Here is a 17,562-nt window from a genome sequence, read left to right as displayed (position 1 = left end):
TTCACAGACATATTGCTGGTACACACGCGCCGATCAGTAAACGATATATATCGGCTGTTCAACTGAATGGCCGATATATCGTCCAGTGTGCACCCAGTATTTCTGACACGGACCACCTTTACTGACAGATACATACTAACATAGATTCCACTAACTGATAAACACTGACAAACTTACTAACACACACACAGCAGATAAACTTACTGACACAGACCACTTACTGACAGACATTACTTACTGACACACACAGACAACTTACGGACACAGATCACTTACAGACAGACATTATTTACAGACACACAGATAACTTACTGACACAGGCAGGGCCGGTTCCACGGTTTGCAGCGCCCAGGGCGGGCAATAGGGGCGTGGCTGAAATGTGCGGTGCGCGATGACGTCATCGCTCACCGCACAGTAAAGGTCCTCTCCACGAAGAGAAACTAGACGCTAGGCGTCTTGTTCTCTTCACGGCGGGGGACAGCGCCAGCGGGGGACACAGCACTGACAGCAGCAGCGGATCTTGCCATGGTGCGGCGCCCTCCGGAAGGCGGCACCCCGGGCAAAAGTCCTGCTTGCCCGTGGCAAGATCCGCTACTGGACACAGACCACTTACTGAGAGACATTACTTACTGACACAGACAGATAACTTACTGACACAGGGGACATGATCAACATCTACAAATATATAAGGGGTCAATACACAGAGCTCGGGAGGGACCTGTTTTCTATAAGATCAGCACAGAGAACACGTGGTCAACACGTGGTCACTCGCTTAGGTTAGAGGAGAGGAGTTTCCGCACATTGAGGCGAAAAGGTTTTTTCACAGTAAGGACAATACAAATTTGGAATTCCCTGCCTGAGAGAGTAGTAATGGCGGACTAAGGTGGTCATTCCGAGTTGTTCGCTCTGTATTTCTCTGACGTCCTAAGTGGATGCTGGGGACTCCGTCAGGACCATGGGGAATAGCGGCTCCGCAGGAGACAGGGCACAAAACTAAAGCTTTAGGATCAGGTGGTGTGTACTGGCTCCTCCCCCCATGACCCTCCTCCAAGCCTCAGTTAGGTTTTTGTGCCCGTCCGAGCAGGGTGCAATCTAGGTGGCTCTCTTAAGGAGCTGCTTAGAAAAAGTTTTTAGGTTTATTATTTTCAGTGAGTCCTGCTGGCAACAGGCTCACTGCATCGAGGGACTTAGGGGAGAGAAGTTCAACTCACCTGCGTGCAGGATGGATTGGCTTCTTAGGCTACTGGACACCATTAGCTCCAGAGGGAGTCGGAACACAGGTCTCACCCTGGGGTTCGTCCCGGAGCCGCGCCGCCGACCCCCCTTGCAGATGCTGAAGATTGAAGGTCCAGGAACCGGCGGCAGAAGGCTCTTCAGTCTTCTTGAAGGTAGCGCACAGCACTGCAGCTGTGCGCCATTGTTTGTCACACACTTCTCACCAACGGTCACAGAGGGTGCAGGGCGCTGCTGGGGGCGCCCTGGGCAGCAATGTAAATACCTTTTATGGCTAAAAAATACATCACATATAGCCCTTGAGGCTATATGGATGTATTTAACCCCTGCCAGATATTACAAACTACGGGAGAAAAGCCCGCCGGAATAGGGGACGGGGCTTATTCTCCTCAGCACACAGCGCCATTTTCCTGCTCAGCTCCGCTGTGAGGAAGGCTCCCAGGACTCTCCCCTGCACTGCACTACAGAAACAGGGTAAAACAGAGAGGGGGGGGCACTTTTTATGGCGATATTTTATATATTTAAGCTGCTATAAGGATACAACACTTATATAAGGTTGTTCCCATATATATTATAGCGCTTGGGTGTGTGCTGGCAAACTCTCCCTCTGTCTCCCCAAAGGGCTAGTGGGGTCCTGTCTTCGATAAGAGCATTCCCTGTGTGTCTGCTGTGTGTCGGTACGTGTGTGTCGACATGTATGAGGACGATGTTGGTGTGGAGGCAGAGCAATTGCCGGTAATGGTGATGTCACCCCCCAGGGAGTCGACACCGGAATGGATGGCTTTGTTTATGGAATTACGTGATAATGTCAGCACATTACAAAAATCAGTTGACGACATGAGACGGCCGGAAAACCAGTTGGTACCTGCCCAGGCGTCTCAGACACCGTCAGGGGCTGTAAAACGCCCTCTACCTCAGTCGGTCGACACAGACCCAGACACGGACACTGAATCTAGTGTCGACGGTGAAGAAACAAACGTATTTTCAAGTAGAGCCACACGTTATATGATCACGGCAATGAAGGAGGCTTTGCATATCTCTGATACTGCAAGTACCACAAAAAGGGGTATTATGTGGGGGGTGAAAAAACTACCTGTAGTTTTTCCTGAATCGGAGGAATTGAATGATGTGATGAAGCGTGGGTTAACCCAGATAGAAAAGTGCTAATTTCAAAAAAGTGATTGGCATTATACCCTTTCCCGCCAGAGGTTAGGGCGCGCTGGGAAACACCCCCTAGGGTGGATAAGGCGCTCACACGCTTATCAAAACAAGTGGCGTTACCGTCTCCTGATACGGCCGCCCTCAAGGATCCAGCTGATAGGAGGCTGGAAACTACCCTAAAGAGTATATACACACATATTGGTGTTATACTGCGACCAGCCATCGCCTCAGCCTGGATGTGCAGTGCTGGGGTGGTCTGGTCGGATTCCCTGACTGAAAATATTGATACCCTGGATAGGGACAGTATTTTATTGACTATAGAGCAATTAAAGGATGCTTTTCTTTATATGCGAGATGCTCAGAGGGATATTTGCACTCTGGCATCGAGAGTAAGTGCGATGTCCATATCTGCCAGAAGAAGTTTATGGACGCGACAGTGGTCAGGTGATGCGGATTCCAAACGACATATGGAAGTATTGCCGTATAAAGGGGAAGAATTATTTGGCGTAGGTCTATCGGATCTGGTGGCCACGGCAACTGCCGGAAAATCCACCTTTTTACCTCAGACCCCCTCCCAACAGAAAAAGACACCGTCTTTTCAGCCCCAGTCCTTTCGGTCCTATAAGAACAAGAGGGCAAAAGGACAGTCATATCTGCCCCGGGGCAGAGGAAGGGGTAAGAGAGGGCAGCAAGCAGCCCCTGCCCAGGAACAGAAGCCCTCTCAGGGTTCTGCAAAGCCCTCAGCATGACGCTGGGGCTGTACAAGCGGACTCAGGAGCGGTGGGGGGTCGACTCAGGAATTTCAGCGCACAGTGGGCTTGCTCACAGGTGGACCCTTGGATCCTGCAGGTAGTATCTCAGGGTTACAGGTTGGAATTCGAGAAGTCTCCCCCTCGCCGGTTCCTAAAGTCTGCTTTGCCAACGTCTCCCTCAGACAGGGCGACGGTATTGGAAGCCATTCACAAGCTGTTTTCTCAGCAGGTGATAGTCAAGGTACCCCTCCTACAACAGGGAAAGGGGTATTACTCCACGCTATTTGTGGTACCAAAGCCGGACGGCTCGGTAAGACCTATTCTAAATCTGAAATCTTTGAACCTGTACATACAAAAATTCAAGTTCAAGATGGAATCACTCAGAGCAGTGATAGCGAATCTGGAAGAAGGGGACTTTATGGTGTCCCTGGACATAAAGGATGCTTACCTGCATGTCCCAATTTGCCCTTCACATCAAGGGTACCTCAGGTTCGTAGTGCAAAACTGTCATTATCAGTTTCAGACGCTGCCGTTTGGATTGTCCACGGCACCTCGGGTCTTTACCAAGGTAATGGCCGAAATGATGATTCTTCTGCGAAGAAGAGGCGTATTAATTATCCCTTACTTGGACGATCTCCTGATAAGGGCAAGGTCCAGAGAACAGCTGGAGGACGGAGTAGCACTAACCCAAGTAGTGCTGCAACAACACGGGTGGATTCTGAATTTTCCAAAATCTCAGTTGACCCCGACAACACGTCTGCTGTTCCTGGGAATGATTCTGGACACGGTTCAGAAAAAGGTGTTTCTTCCGGAGGAGAAAGCCAAGGAGTTATCCGAACTTGTCAGGAACCTCCTAAAACCAGGAAAAGTGTCTGTGCATCAATGCACAAGAGTCCTGGGAAAGATGGTGGCTTCTTACGAAGCAATTCCATTCCGCAGATTCCACGCACAAACTTTTCAGTGGGATCTGCTGGACAAATGGTCCGGATCGCATCTGCAGATGCATCAGCGGATAACCTTATCGCCACGGACAAGGGTGTCTCTTCTGTGGTGGTTGCAGAGTGCTCATCTGTTAGAGGGCCGCAGATTCGGCATACAGGACTGGGTCCTGGTGACCACGGATGCCAGTCTGAGAGGCTGGGGAGCGGTCACACAGGGAAGAAACTTCCAGGGAGTATGGTCAAGCCTGGAGATGTCTCTTCATATAAATATACTGGAGCTAAGAGCAATTTACAATGCTCTAAGCCTGGCAAAACCCCTGCTTCAGGGTCAGCCGGTGTTGATCCAGTCGGACAACATCACGGCAGTCGCCCACGTAAACAGACAGGGCGGCACAAGAAGCAGGAGAGCAATGGCAGAAGCTGCAAGGATTCTTCGCTGGGCGGAAGATCATGTGATAGCACTGTCAGCAGTGTTCATTCCGGGAGTAGACAACTGGGAAGCAGACTTCCTCAGCAGACACGATCTACACCCGGGAGAGTGGGGACTTCATCCAGAAGTCTTCCACATGATTGTGAACCGTTGGGAAAAACCAAAGGTGGATATGATGGCGTCTCGCCTCAACAAAAAACTGGACAGGTATTGCGCCAGGTCAAGAGACCCTCAGGCAATAGCTGTGGACGCTCTGGTATGTGTTTCCTCCTCTGCCTCTCATACCCAAAGTACTGAGAATTATACGGCAAAGGGGAGTAAGAACGATACTCGTGGCTCCGGATTGGCCAAGAAGAACTTGGTACCCGGAACTTCAGGAGATGCTCACGGAAAATCCGTGGCCTCTACCTCTAAGACGGGACCTGATTCAGCAGGGACCGTGTCTATTCCAAGACTTACCGCGGCTGCGTTTGACGGCATGGCGGTTGAACGCCGAATTCTAAAGGAAAAAGGCATTCCAGAAGAGGTCATTCCTACACTGGTTAAAGCCAGGAAGGAGGTGACTGCACAACATTATCACCGCATTTGGAGAAAATATGTTGCGTGGTGTGAGGCCAGGAAGGCCCCCACGGAGGAATTTCAACTGGGTCGATTCCTACATTTCCTGCAAACAGGATTGTCTATGGGCCTCAAATTGGGGTCCATTAAGGTTCAAATTTCGGCCCTGTCGATTTTCTTCCAGAAAGAATTGGCTTCAGTTCCTGAAGTCCAGACTTTTGTAAAAGGAGTACTACATATACAGCCCCCGGTTGTGCCCCCAGTGGCTCCGTGGGACCTGAATGTAGTTTTGGATTTTCTCAAATCCCATTGGTTTGAGCCACTCAAATCGGTGGATTTGAAATATCTTACATGGAAAGTAACCATGCTTCAGCCAGGAGAGTATCAGAATTGGCGGCTTTATCGTATAAGAGCCCATATCTGATTTTCCATTCGGACAGGGCAGAACTGCGGACGCGTCCTCAGTTTCTGCCTAAGGTGGTGTCAGCGTTTCACCTGAACCAGCCTATTGTGGTGCCTGCGGCTACTAGCGATTTGGAAGATTCCAAGTTGCTGGACGTTGTCAGGGCATTGAAAATATACATTTCAAGGACGGCTGGAGTCAGAAAATCTGACTCGCTGTTTATACTGTATGCACCCAACAAGCTGGGTGCTCCTGCTTCTAAGCAGACGATTGCTCGTTGGATTTGTAGCACAATTCAACTGGCACATTCTGTGGCAGGCCTGCCACAGCCAAAATCTGTCAAGGCCCATTCCACAAGGAAGGTGGGCTCATCCTGGGCGGCTGCCCGAGGGGTCTCGGCATTACAACTCTGCCGAGCAGCTACGTGGTCGGGGGAGAACACGTTTGTAAAATTCTACAAATTTGATACCCTGGCTAAAGAGGACCTGGAGTTCTCTCATTCGGTGCTGCAGAGTCATCCGCACTCTCCCGCCCGTTTGGGAGCTTTGGTATAATCCCCATGGTCCTGACGGAGTCCCCAGCATCCACTTAGGACGTCAGAGAAAATAAGATTTTACTTACCGATAAATCTATTTCTCGTAGTCCGTAGTGGATGCTGGGCGCCCATCCCAAGTGCGGATTGTCTGCAATACTTGTACATAGTTATTGTTACAAAAAAATCGGGTTGTTATTTGTTGTGAGCCGTCTGTTCAGAGGCTCCTACGTTTGTCATACTGTTAACTGGGTTTAGATCACAAGTTATACGGTGTGATTGGTGTGGCTGGTATGAGTCTTACCCGGGATTCAATATCCTTCTTTATTGTGTACGCTCGTCCGGGCACAGTATCCTAACTGAGGCTTGGAGGAGGGTCATGGGGGGAGGAGCCAGTACACACCACCTGATCCTAAAGCTTTAGTTTTGTGCCCTGTCTCCTGCGGAGCCGCTATTCCCCATGGTCCTGACGGAGTCCCCAGCATCCACTACGGACTACGAGAAATAGATTTATCGGTAAGTAAAATCTTATTTTTTTTCTCGCAATGGAGCGATTAGTCGCTAATGCGCATGCGCAATATCCGCAGTGCGACTGCGCCAAGTAAATTTGCTATGCAGTTAGATATTTTACTCACGGCATTACGAGGTTTTTTCTTCGTTCTGGTGATCGTAATGTGATTGACAGGAAGTGGGCGTTTCTGGGCGGAAACTGGTCGTTTTATGGGTGTGTGCGAAAAAACGCTGCAGTTTCTGGGAAAAACGCGGGAGTGGCTGAAGAAACGAGGGGAGTGTCTGGGCGAACGCTGGGTGTGTTTGTGACGTCAAACCAGGAACGACAAGCACTGAACTGATCGCAGTTGCCGAGTAAGTCTGGAGCTACTCAGAAACTGCTAAGAAGTGTCTATTCGCAATTCTGCTAATCTTTCGTTCGCAATTTTACTATGCTAAGTTTCACTCCCAGTAGGCGGCGGCTTAGCGTGTGCAAAGCTGCTAAAAGCAGCTTGCGAGCGAACAACTCGGAATGAGGGCCCAAGTCTATACTTTTAAGAATGAGTTAGATAAATTCCTAATGGATAAGGATATACAGGGTTATGGTGGTAGGTCACGCACTAAAATAAAATGTAAAAAATAATAAGAATTTTAAAAAAATCCTAAAAATAATACAGCGTAGGAGCCCCCAAATGGGTTGAACTCGATGGACAAATTGTCTTATTTCAATCTCAAAGACTATGTAACTTACTGATTTACAGTGCCGTAACTAGATATTTTAGTGCTGTGTGCAATGAACATCATCGGCGCCACCCCCCCCTTCCCCCCCAAATACAAAATAGGGCCAGTGCGCCAAAAATATAGAGGCGTGGCTTCATGGGGATGGGGTGTGTCCACACAGCACCATTTTACACATTGCGTCAGGCAGAGCTCCCTTTTACACATTAGGCAGGCAGAGTCCTCTTTTTTACACATTAGGCAGGCTGAGTCCCTCTTTTTAAACATCAGGCAGAGAGTACCACTTTCTTTACACATTACACAGGACAGTCCCCCTTTTTTACACATTACAGGAGCAGAATCCCCCTATTTTTTTTTTTTACACATTACGCAGGACAGTCCCCCCTTTTTTACACATAAGGAAGACCGAGTCCCCCTTTTTACACATTATGCAGGCAGTCCCACTTTTTACACATTTTGCAGGCAGTCCCCCTTATTACACATTATGCAGGCAGTCCCTCTTTTTACACATAAGGCAGACTGAGACCCCCCCCCCCTTTTTTTTTTTTACCCATTACGCAGCAGAGTCCCCTTTTTTACACATTAGGCAGGATGAGATAGGTAGGAGATAGGTGACGGCAGGCGGGAGATAGGCTGAGTCGGCAGTAAGTAGTGAGAAAGCGGCTGTATGGGTGGGGTGTGTGATGCCAGATGGTGCACCCTCAGTGCATCTGCGCTGTGGGCAAAGCACCAATGGCACACACCTAGTTACGGCCCTGCTGACAGACATTACTTACTGACACACAGACAGATAATTTACGGACACAGACCACTTACTGACAGACATTACTTACTGACACACACACAGACAACTTGGTGACACAGACCACTTACTGACAGACATTACTTACCGACACACACAGACAACTTACTGACACAGACCACTTACTGACAGACATTATTTACCGACACAGACATTATTTACCGACACAGACAACTTACTGACACAGACCGCTTACTGACAGACATTACTTACAGACACACACACAACTTACTGACCCAGATCACTTACCGACACACACACACACACACACAACTTACTGACACTGACCGCTTACTGACAGACATTACTTACCGACACACACACAACTTACTGACACAGACCACTTTCTGACAGACATTACTTACCAACACACACACACAGACCACTTACTGACAGACATTACTTACCGACACACACACACAGACCACTTACTGACAGACACACAGACAACATACTGACAGACGCTTACTGACAAACATTACTTACCGACACACACACTAACACAGACAACATACTGACACAGACCAATTACCGACAGACATTACTTAGCAACACACATACACAACATACTGACACAGACCACTTACCGACAGACATTACATACTGACACACACAGACAACTTACTGACAGACTTTACTTACCGACACAGACCACTTACTGACAGACTTTACTTACCGACACAGACCACTTACTGACAGACATTACTTACTCACACACACAGACAGACAACTTACTTACACAGACCACTTACTAAAATATGGGGAGAGGGAGATCCTGATGTGTTCTGCGACTCGCCAGGTGTTGCACATCTGCTCCAAAATACACGACCATGCTTTTCACACAGATAGTGGCCTACTCCCCCAGGACAGGTCTTTCCCCTTTTTCATTGTGCATCACACACTTCAGACCAGCCAGAGAACGATGCTTGCATTGATCTATGAGGATGAAGCTTGAGACTGGTCCAGGGGCGGAGCTTCAGAAAGTCCAGGGGCGGAGCTTTGGAAGGTCCGGGTACGGAGCTTCAGTTGAAAAAAGCTTCTGACTGGTCCGGGGGGAGGAGCTTATGCGGGTCCTGGGGCGGAGCTTAGACAGGCCTGGGGGCAGGGCTTCTGTTGTAATGAGGACTTCACTTTGACTGGTCTGGGGGCGGAGCTTAGGCGGGATTGGGGGCGGAGCTTCGGGTGGCGCCGTGAAGCAGACTGAGCAGAGTATGAGAAAGGCAATGGGCCGCCGGGTGTAGACAGTTCGGCAAGCGGGTGCTACAGTACAGTTGGGCATCTGGGGGGTGAGTGCGGTTGCTGCGCTGGTGGTGACAGGATTTTTTTTTTCCTGTCAACACTGGCTGCACTGCATTGGATCCTGTGGGCCTATTTTCAGTGGGGGGCCTGGAGCTGCAGCTCCATCCGCCCCATTGTTAATCCGGCCCTGGGCAAGGGTACAGGTCAGGTTTTCTCTCATAAACCTATTTATATTGGCCCGCAGTACCAGGTGGTTAAGCCAGCAGAGGGGATAAGGCTTATACCTGTAGCCCCTCCCCCAGCCCCAGGGCGCCATTTACAGTAAATGTTCCCGCCTGGAGCTGCATATCTGTCTCTCCCTCACTCCCAGTCCGTGTTTGGGCGCCATTTCTCTCAGCTACACTGTTCCTGGGACTGCTTGGACAAATCCTCCTTTGTAAAGCCGCCTTATAGTCAGCGCTGTGACTTTACAAGACACTTAAGTATTCTACCTGTCATTTAGACAGTGATAGTTAAGAGAGAGTGCATTTAGTCAGGGTTTTCTGGTACAAGTGCCCTGTGATATACATCCAGTTTTTTTTACTGTGCAGTGTTATATCTATTGACTACATAGCTATATATAAGCTAGTCCAGTGCAGTATTATTGTTAGTAATAACCTCTGCATTGTACAACTGTGACTATATGTGTGTGCATTAGCTTGCTGGGTGAATTTCATTTCATGTCTCTCACTCAACTTGCTATCCCTATATTCTATAACCTGAGGGGGCTTGGTGCGTCAGGTTTATAATACTGTAATATAGGATATTCACAAGATATACTCTAATTGTATTTTTCTCTGTGATTTTAGTCACCATATCTCTCCTGTATCCCTGCTTGTGCTGACTACACTGCGCAAGGGTTTGGGCAAGAGGTATTGTGCTGCTGACAATTGTACTGTGCGGTACTCCGCCGTCAAGGGGTCAGGATCCTACCGTATCTGGACGACTTGTTGATCCTGACAAATTCCCCAGAAATTCTCCTACGTCACTTGGATCTGACTGTCCGGTTTCTGCAAGCCCACGGGTGGCTCATCAACTGGAAGAAATCCTCCCTGGTCCCTGTTCAGAGCATTGTGCACCTGGGAGCGCTATTGGACACTCACAACCAGAGGTTGTTCTTGTCTCAGGAGAAAGTCCTGAAGCTCCTGGACAGGATTCGTTGCTTCCTTTCTCGTCCGCAAGTGTTGATACATTCGGCGATGCAGGTGCTGGGCCTCATGGTGTCGGCATTTGACATGGTGGAGTATGCTCAATTTCATTCTCGCCCTCTCCAGAGGCTGATTCTGGCCAAGTGGGACGGCCTGCCTCACCGGATCAGGTCTCAAATGATCTCATTGACTCCGGAGGTCCGTCTGTCGCTGCACTGGTGGCTCCAGGACCAACGATTGTGCAGGGGCCGTCCCTTCTGGATATCCGACTGGGTCCTGTTGACGATGGATGCCAGTCTAAGAGGTTGGGGCGCGGTGTTGGAGCAACACTCCCTTCAGGGTCGGTGGACCAAGGAGGAGTCTCTCCTCCCAATCAACATTCTGGAATTGCGGGCGGTCTTCAACTCATTGAACCTGGCCCAGAAAATAATAATAAACCATCCTGTTCAAGTACAGTCGGACAACGCCACCACAGTGGCTTACATAAATCATCAAGGCGGCACTCGCAGCTGCTTGACAATGAAGGAAGTCTCACGGATTCTTCAATGGGCGGAGCACCATCTACCGGCCATATCGGCAATATTCATTCCGGGAGTCCTGAATTGGGAAGCGGACTTTCTCAGTCGTCAGGACGTACATGCCGGAGAGTGGGGCCTCCATCCAGAAGTGTTTCAACTCATAGTGGAAGGGTGTGGCCTTCCAGATGTGGATCTGATGGCGTCTCGACACAATCACAAGGTTCCGGTCTTCAGAGCAAGGACAAGGGATCCTCAAGCAGCATTCGTGGATGTGCTGGCGGTGCCGTGGAGGTTTCGGCTGCCGTACGTTTTCCCTCCGGTGTCACTCCTGCCCAGGGTAATTCGGAAGTTCAAGCAAGAAGGAGGAATTCTGCTTCTCATAGCTCCAGCGTGGCCCAGACGGCATTGGTTCTCAGACCTGCAAGGCTTATCGTCAGAGCGTCCGATTCTACTTCCACAACGCCCAGGTCTCCTCGTTCAAGGCCCCTGTGTCTACCAGGACCTGGCCCGACTGTCTTTGACGGCGTGGCTCTTGAAGCTTTCGTCTTGAGGGCTAAAGGTTTTTCTGAGGCGGTCATTAAAACTATGTTGCGGGCCCGGAAACCGGCTTCTGCTCGGATTTACCAATGGGTCTGGCATTCTTACTTTGTTTGGTGCGCATCTAACAATTATGACGCTTCCAAGTTTAGTATGGCCAAACTTTTGGCTTTTCTGCAGCAGGGCCTAGATGTAGGCCTGCGTCTGGCTTCCCTCGAGGTTCATATTTCTGCCTTGTCGGTGCGGTTTCAGAGAAAAATTGCGACCTTGCCTGATGTTCATACCTTTACTCAGGGTGTGTTGCGTATCCAACCTCCCTATGTCCCGCCTGTGTCTCCTTGGGACTTGTCGGTGGTGTTGGAGGCGTTGCAAGAGTTCCCATTTGAACCTCTGGGCTCAGCTGACCTTTAAGTGGCTTTCCCTTAAGGTGGTGTTTTTGCTGGCTATTGCCTCCACTAGAAGAGTGTCGGATTTGGGTGCCTTGTCCTGTAGTTCCCCATATCTGATTTTTCACCGTGACCCGGCGGTTCTTCGTTCCACCTTAACCAGGAGATTGTGGTTCCGGCCCTGGTCTCTCCTGACTTGTTTCCCAAAGAGCGGTCTTTGGATGTGGTACGGGCTCTCCGTATCTATGTGAAGAGAACTGCTTCTATTAGGAAAATCTGATTCTCTCTTTATTCTGTTTGGGTTTCACAAACGGGGCTGGCCAGCTCACAAGCAACCTTTGGCTAGATGGATTAGAATGGTGATTGCACATGCTTATGTACAGGCTGGTCTGTCAGCTCCTGCTCACATTACAGCCCATTCTACTCGGTCTGCTGGACCTTCTTGGGCGGCCCACCGTGATGCGACCCTTGAACAATTGTGCAAGGCGGCTACATGGTCCTCAGTGAACACGTTCATAAGGTTCTATGCCTTCGATACTGCCGCTTCCCAGGATGCTTCCTTTGGACGCCGGATTCTTGTGCCCGCTACAGTGCGTCCCCTCCCATAAGGAACTGCTGTAGGACATCCCCAATGTCTATCCTTGTGGAGCCCAGTGTACTCCGCAGCAGAAAACGAGTTTTATGGTAAGAACTTACCTTTGTTAAAACTCTTTCTGCGAGGTACACTGGGCTCCACAAGGCGCCCACCCTGACGCACTTAGCTTCTTTGGGTTGGTATGGCAATAGCCGCTGACACTTCTCCTGTCGTGAGAGTCTGGTATATGTGGCTACGAACTGTTGTCATCTCTTTTCCTGCTACTGCATTGGGCTGGTTAACTAAAAACTGAGCTCTTGTGCAGAGAGGCGGGGTTATAGAGGAGGCGGCACTATGCATCTTGGGAACAGTCAAAACTTTTGAGCCTGTTGGTGCCTCAGATCAAGATCCTACTCTACACCCCAATGTCTATCCTTGTGGAGCCCAGTGTACCTCGCAGAAAGTTGCCATAAAACTCGTTTTTCTTTAAAAGGAATCTCTGCTGCAGGCATTTGTAATCACTTGCATTTATCACTGACCGAGCAGAACCTGTAGCTGACTCTATTTGTAAGTCAATGCCTGCCACTTCCATACTGCCCCAAACCACTTGGCGCTCTTTTGCCGTTATAGTGTGCACCTCATATTATGTGTATCACTTGGCGCTCTTATGCCGCTTTAGTGTGCACCTCATATGTGTATCACTTGGCGCTCTTATGCCGCTATAGTGTGCACCTCATATTATGTGTCTCACTTGGCGCTCTTATGCCGCTATAGTGTGACGCTCATATTGTGTGTATCACTTGGCGCTCTTATGCCGCTATAGTGTGCACCTCATATTATGTGTACCACTTGGCGCTCTTATGCCGCTATAGTGTGAAGCTCATATTATGTGTACCACTTGGCGCTCTTATGCCGCTATAGTGTGAAGCTCACATTGTGTGTCTCACTTGGTGCTCTTATGCCGCTATAGTGTGCACCTCATATTATGTGTCTCACTTGGCGCTCTTATGCCGCTATAGTGTGAAGCTCATATTGTGTGTCTCACTTGGTGCTCTTATGCCGCTATTGCGTGCACCTCATATTATGTGTACCACTTGGCGCTCTTATGCCGCTATAGTGTGCACCTCATATTATGTGTACCACTTGGCGCTCTTATGCCGCTATAGTGTGCACCTCATATTATGTGTACCACTTGGCGCTCTTATGCCGCTATAGTGTGAAGCTCATATTATGTGTACCACTTGGCGCTCTTATGCCGCTATAGTGTGCACCTCATATTATATAAACCACTTGGCGCTCTTATGCCGCTATAGTGTGCACCTCATATTATGTGTACCACTTGGCGCTCTTATGCCGCTATAGTGTGCACCTCATATTATGTGTACCACTTGGCGCTCTTATGCCGCTATAGTGTGAAGCTCATATTATGTGTATCACTTGGCGTTCTTATGCCGCTTTAGTGTGCACCTCATATGTGTATCACTTGGTGCTCTTATGCCGCTATAGTGTGCACCTCATATTATGTGTCTCACTTGGCGCTCTTATGCCGCTATAGTGTGACGCTCATATTGTGTGTATCACTTGGCGCTCTTATGCCGCTATAGTGTGCACCTCATATTATGTGTCTCACTTGGCGCTCTTATGCCGCTATAGTGTGAAGCTCATATTGTGTGTCTCACTTGGTGCTCTTATGCCGCTATTGCGTGCACCTCATATTATGTGTACCACTTGGTGCTCTTATGCCGCTATAGTGTGCACCTCATATTATGTGTACCACTTGGCGCTCTTATGCCGCTATAGTGTGAAGCTCATATTATGTGTACCACTTGGCGCTCTTATGCCGCTATAGTGTGAAGCTCATATTGTGTGTCTCACTTGATGCTCTTATGCCGCTATAGTGTGCACCTCATATTATGTGTCTCACTTGGCGCTCTTATGCCGCTATAGTGTGAAGCTCATATTGTGTGTCTCACTTGGTGCTTTTATGCCGCTATTGCGTGCACCTCATATTATGTGTACCACTTGGCGCTCTTATGCCGCTATAGTGTGCACCTCATATTATGTGTACCACTTGGCGCTCTTATGCCGCTATAGTGTGCACCTCATATTATGTGTACCACTTGGCGCTCTTATGCCGCTATAGTGTGACGCTCATATTGTGTGTATCACTTGGCGCTCTTATGCCGCTATAGTGTGCACCTCATATTATGTGTCTCACTTGGCGCTCTTATGCCGCTATAGTGTGAAGCTCATATTGTGTGTCTCACTTGGTGCTCTTATGCCGCTATTGCGTGCACCTCATATTATGTGTACCACTTGGTGCTCTTATGCCGCTATAGTGTGCACCTCATATTATGTGTACCACTTGGCGCTCTTATGCTGCTATAGTGTGCACCTCATATTATGTGTCTCACTTGGCGCTCTTATGCCGCTATAGTGTGAAGCTCATATTGTGTGTCTCACTTGGTGCTCTTATGCCGCTATTGCGTGCACCTCATATTATGTGTACCACTTGGCGCTCTTATGCCGCTATAGTGTGCACCTCATATTATGTGTACCACTTGGCGCTCTTATGCCGCTATAGTGTGCACCTCATATTATGTGTACCACTTGGCGCTCTTATGCCGCTATAGTGTGAAGCTCATATTATGTGTACCACTTGGCGCTCTTATGCCGCTATAGTGTGCACCTCATATTATATAAACCACTTGGCGCTCATATGCCGTTATAGTGTGCAGCTCATATTATGTGTATCACTTGGTGCTCTTATGCCGCTATAGTGTGCAGCTCATATTATGTGTACCACTTGGCGCTCTTATTGGTTGAGAACAACAGGGTGGGCTTACCCCATGTGGTATTGTGTATTGGAGTAAGATCGAGGGAAGCTGCCCTGTGTGTGGTGTATTATACCATCTTCTTCTGCTATGAACTGTATTACTGTTACCCTGGAAACATGGAGGGTGTCCTTTTCAGGGCTTATTTTGAGCGAATAAACATCTTTTGCCTCAAGATGCCCGCTTCATCTTGTGACCAGCAGGGGTATGCCAAACATAGCCCCATTCTCCGGCTGTTTTGGGTACACCTAACGTCTCCAAGCTCCGCCTTCTGCCAGCTACGTGCTTGGGCAAGCAACTAGTGGGGATCAGTCAACGCCACACAGGTGTGGTAAGACAGCATGTTGACACATACAGAGCAGAACCATGGTTCCAGATGCCAGAGTCTAGTGGTGGCAGCATAGTACCCGCCCACTGCGCAGTGGGTGGAGTCAGTAACAGGCGGTTACTAATGGTAAGCCGGAATCCCCTAATTGGCCAGGTCCCGTGTGACCTAAACTCCATTCTGTGACCGCGGGACGCGAGGCGGTGAGGGCTTTCGGAGGCGTCCGGTCACAAATAGAATTAATAAAACTCATAATATGGTAAGGCTATATGGATAATCTCTGATCTGCTCATATGAGCTCAGTCTCTGGGCAAATGCAAATCATTCCCAGGCCTGGGAGAATCTAGTACATCCAAATAAGGGGGCGCTTATCCCTTGGAGAGTAAATATCCAGCTTTTGGTAAATACTTACCGATCCAGTGGTGATGCTGAAAGTTTTCCATTTAGCGATGGTCCAAATCAAGGTACTTGCATATAGAGAAAAAGAGACGGTCTTCAATATTCTCCAAGGTATTAAACCACATATAAAAGTACATACACAATCAGTAACTTGCTGTAGAGGTTCATACAAATGTCTATAGACCCTGAAGGTGGATCAATTAGAGTTTTATCTGTGCACAGTAAAAAAAAAAAAAAAAATGGTTAAAAAAAAGTAAAGGATGGAATGAATACGTCCTGATGTTTATCCAATAATATGTATATAGAGAACAGATAGTCGAAATAATACCGTTCCTTGATTCCGTATATCGGTCTGCAAATATAGATCACCACTAGGTTTCACTTATAAATGCCGCCGCTTGATATCTTATGCCAGGTACTGAATGGAACCCCCTACCCAACCGTTTTGTGCTACGGGTGTAAGGACGCCAGCGGCGTGTCTCACTAATTACACAGGCATAATTACACCCTGCAGATACACTGTGAAGGTATTTTTCATTTGGAATTGAGCGCCTGGAATTTAACAGTTTGAAAGCTGCGCTAGACAGTGAAACGCATCAGGTACATGGAATCCTGGGAACCCTTTATGGAACCATTTGCTTATTGAGATCTCCAGTATGCTGACTGTGGGAGAAGGAGCCTTTAATCCTTGTCACCAGTGTCAAGTCAATGGGACACATGTATTAAAGCTTGAAGAGAGAGATAAAGTACCAACCAACCAGCTCCTAACTGCCATTTTTCAAACACATCCTGTAGCATGGCAGGAGCTGATTGGCTGCTACTTTATCTCTCTCCACGCTTTAATGCATCTGCCCTTGTGACTTATATTTCCAATAAGGTCTTGAGGGATCTATTTACTAAGCCTTGGATGGAGATAAAGTCGCTGGAGATAAAGTACCAGCCAATCAGCTCCTGACATGTCACAGGCTGTGTTTGAAAAATGACAGTTAGGAGCTGATTGGCTGGTATTTTATCTCCATCCAAGGCTTAGTAAATAGACCCTAGTCACCATGACACAGTGGTTGTTGCACGCTCCTTTACTGTAAAAAAACTGCACATTACACAGAAAATAGATTTATACACCAACTATATATACAGCACAAAATGAGATCCGGTATATCCCTCCGCCGAACACACAAACAACAACAGGAACTACATACACCACATGCACCAGTTCCTGCAGCTACTGGGGAACACTCGGGGCATACATGTATATTATAGCCTAGTAAACAAGAATATATCCCAGGTTTCCCAGTTTGAGAACAGCCCTAATGGCTAGTGGTTTAGGGGGAGATGTTTCAAACCTAAAAAAGTACAAGTAGACGTAACGCCCATAGCAGCCAATCAGGTGATAGGTATCATTTATCTTCTACATTCTATAAAATGATAGCTAGAATCTGATTGGCTATTTAGGGCAATACCTCTTTTGTCATCTTTTGAAGTCTTGATACATATCACCTTTTATCATTCACCTCCTAGCCTAGA

Source organism: Pseudophryne corroboree, chromosome 1 (genome assembly GCF_028390025.1).
Source record: "Pseudophryne corroboree isolate aPseCor3 chromosome 1, aPseCor3.hap2, whole genome shotgun sequence".
Taxonomy (NCBI): Eukaryota; Metazoa; Chordata; class Amphibia; order Anura; family Myobatrachidae; genus Pseudophryne; species Pseudophryne corroboree.
Note: the sequence above shows the minus strand (reverse complement) of the source record.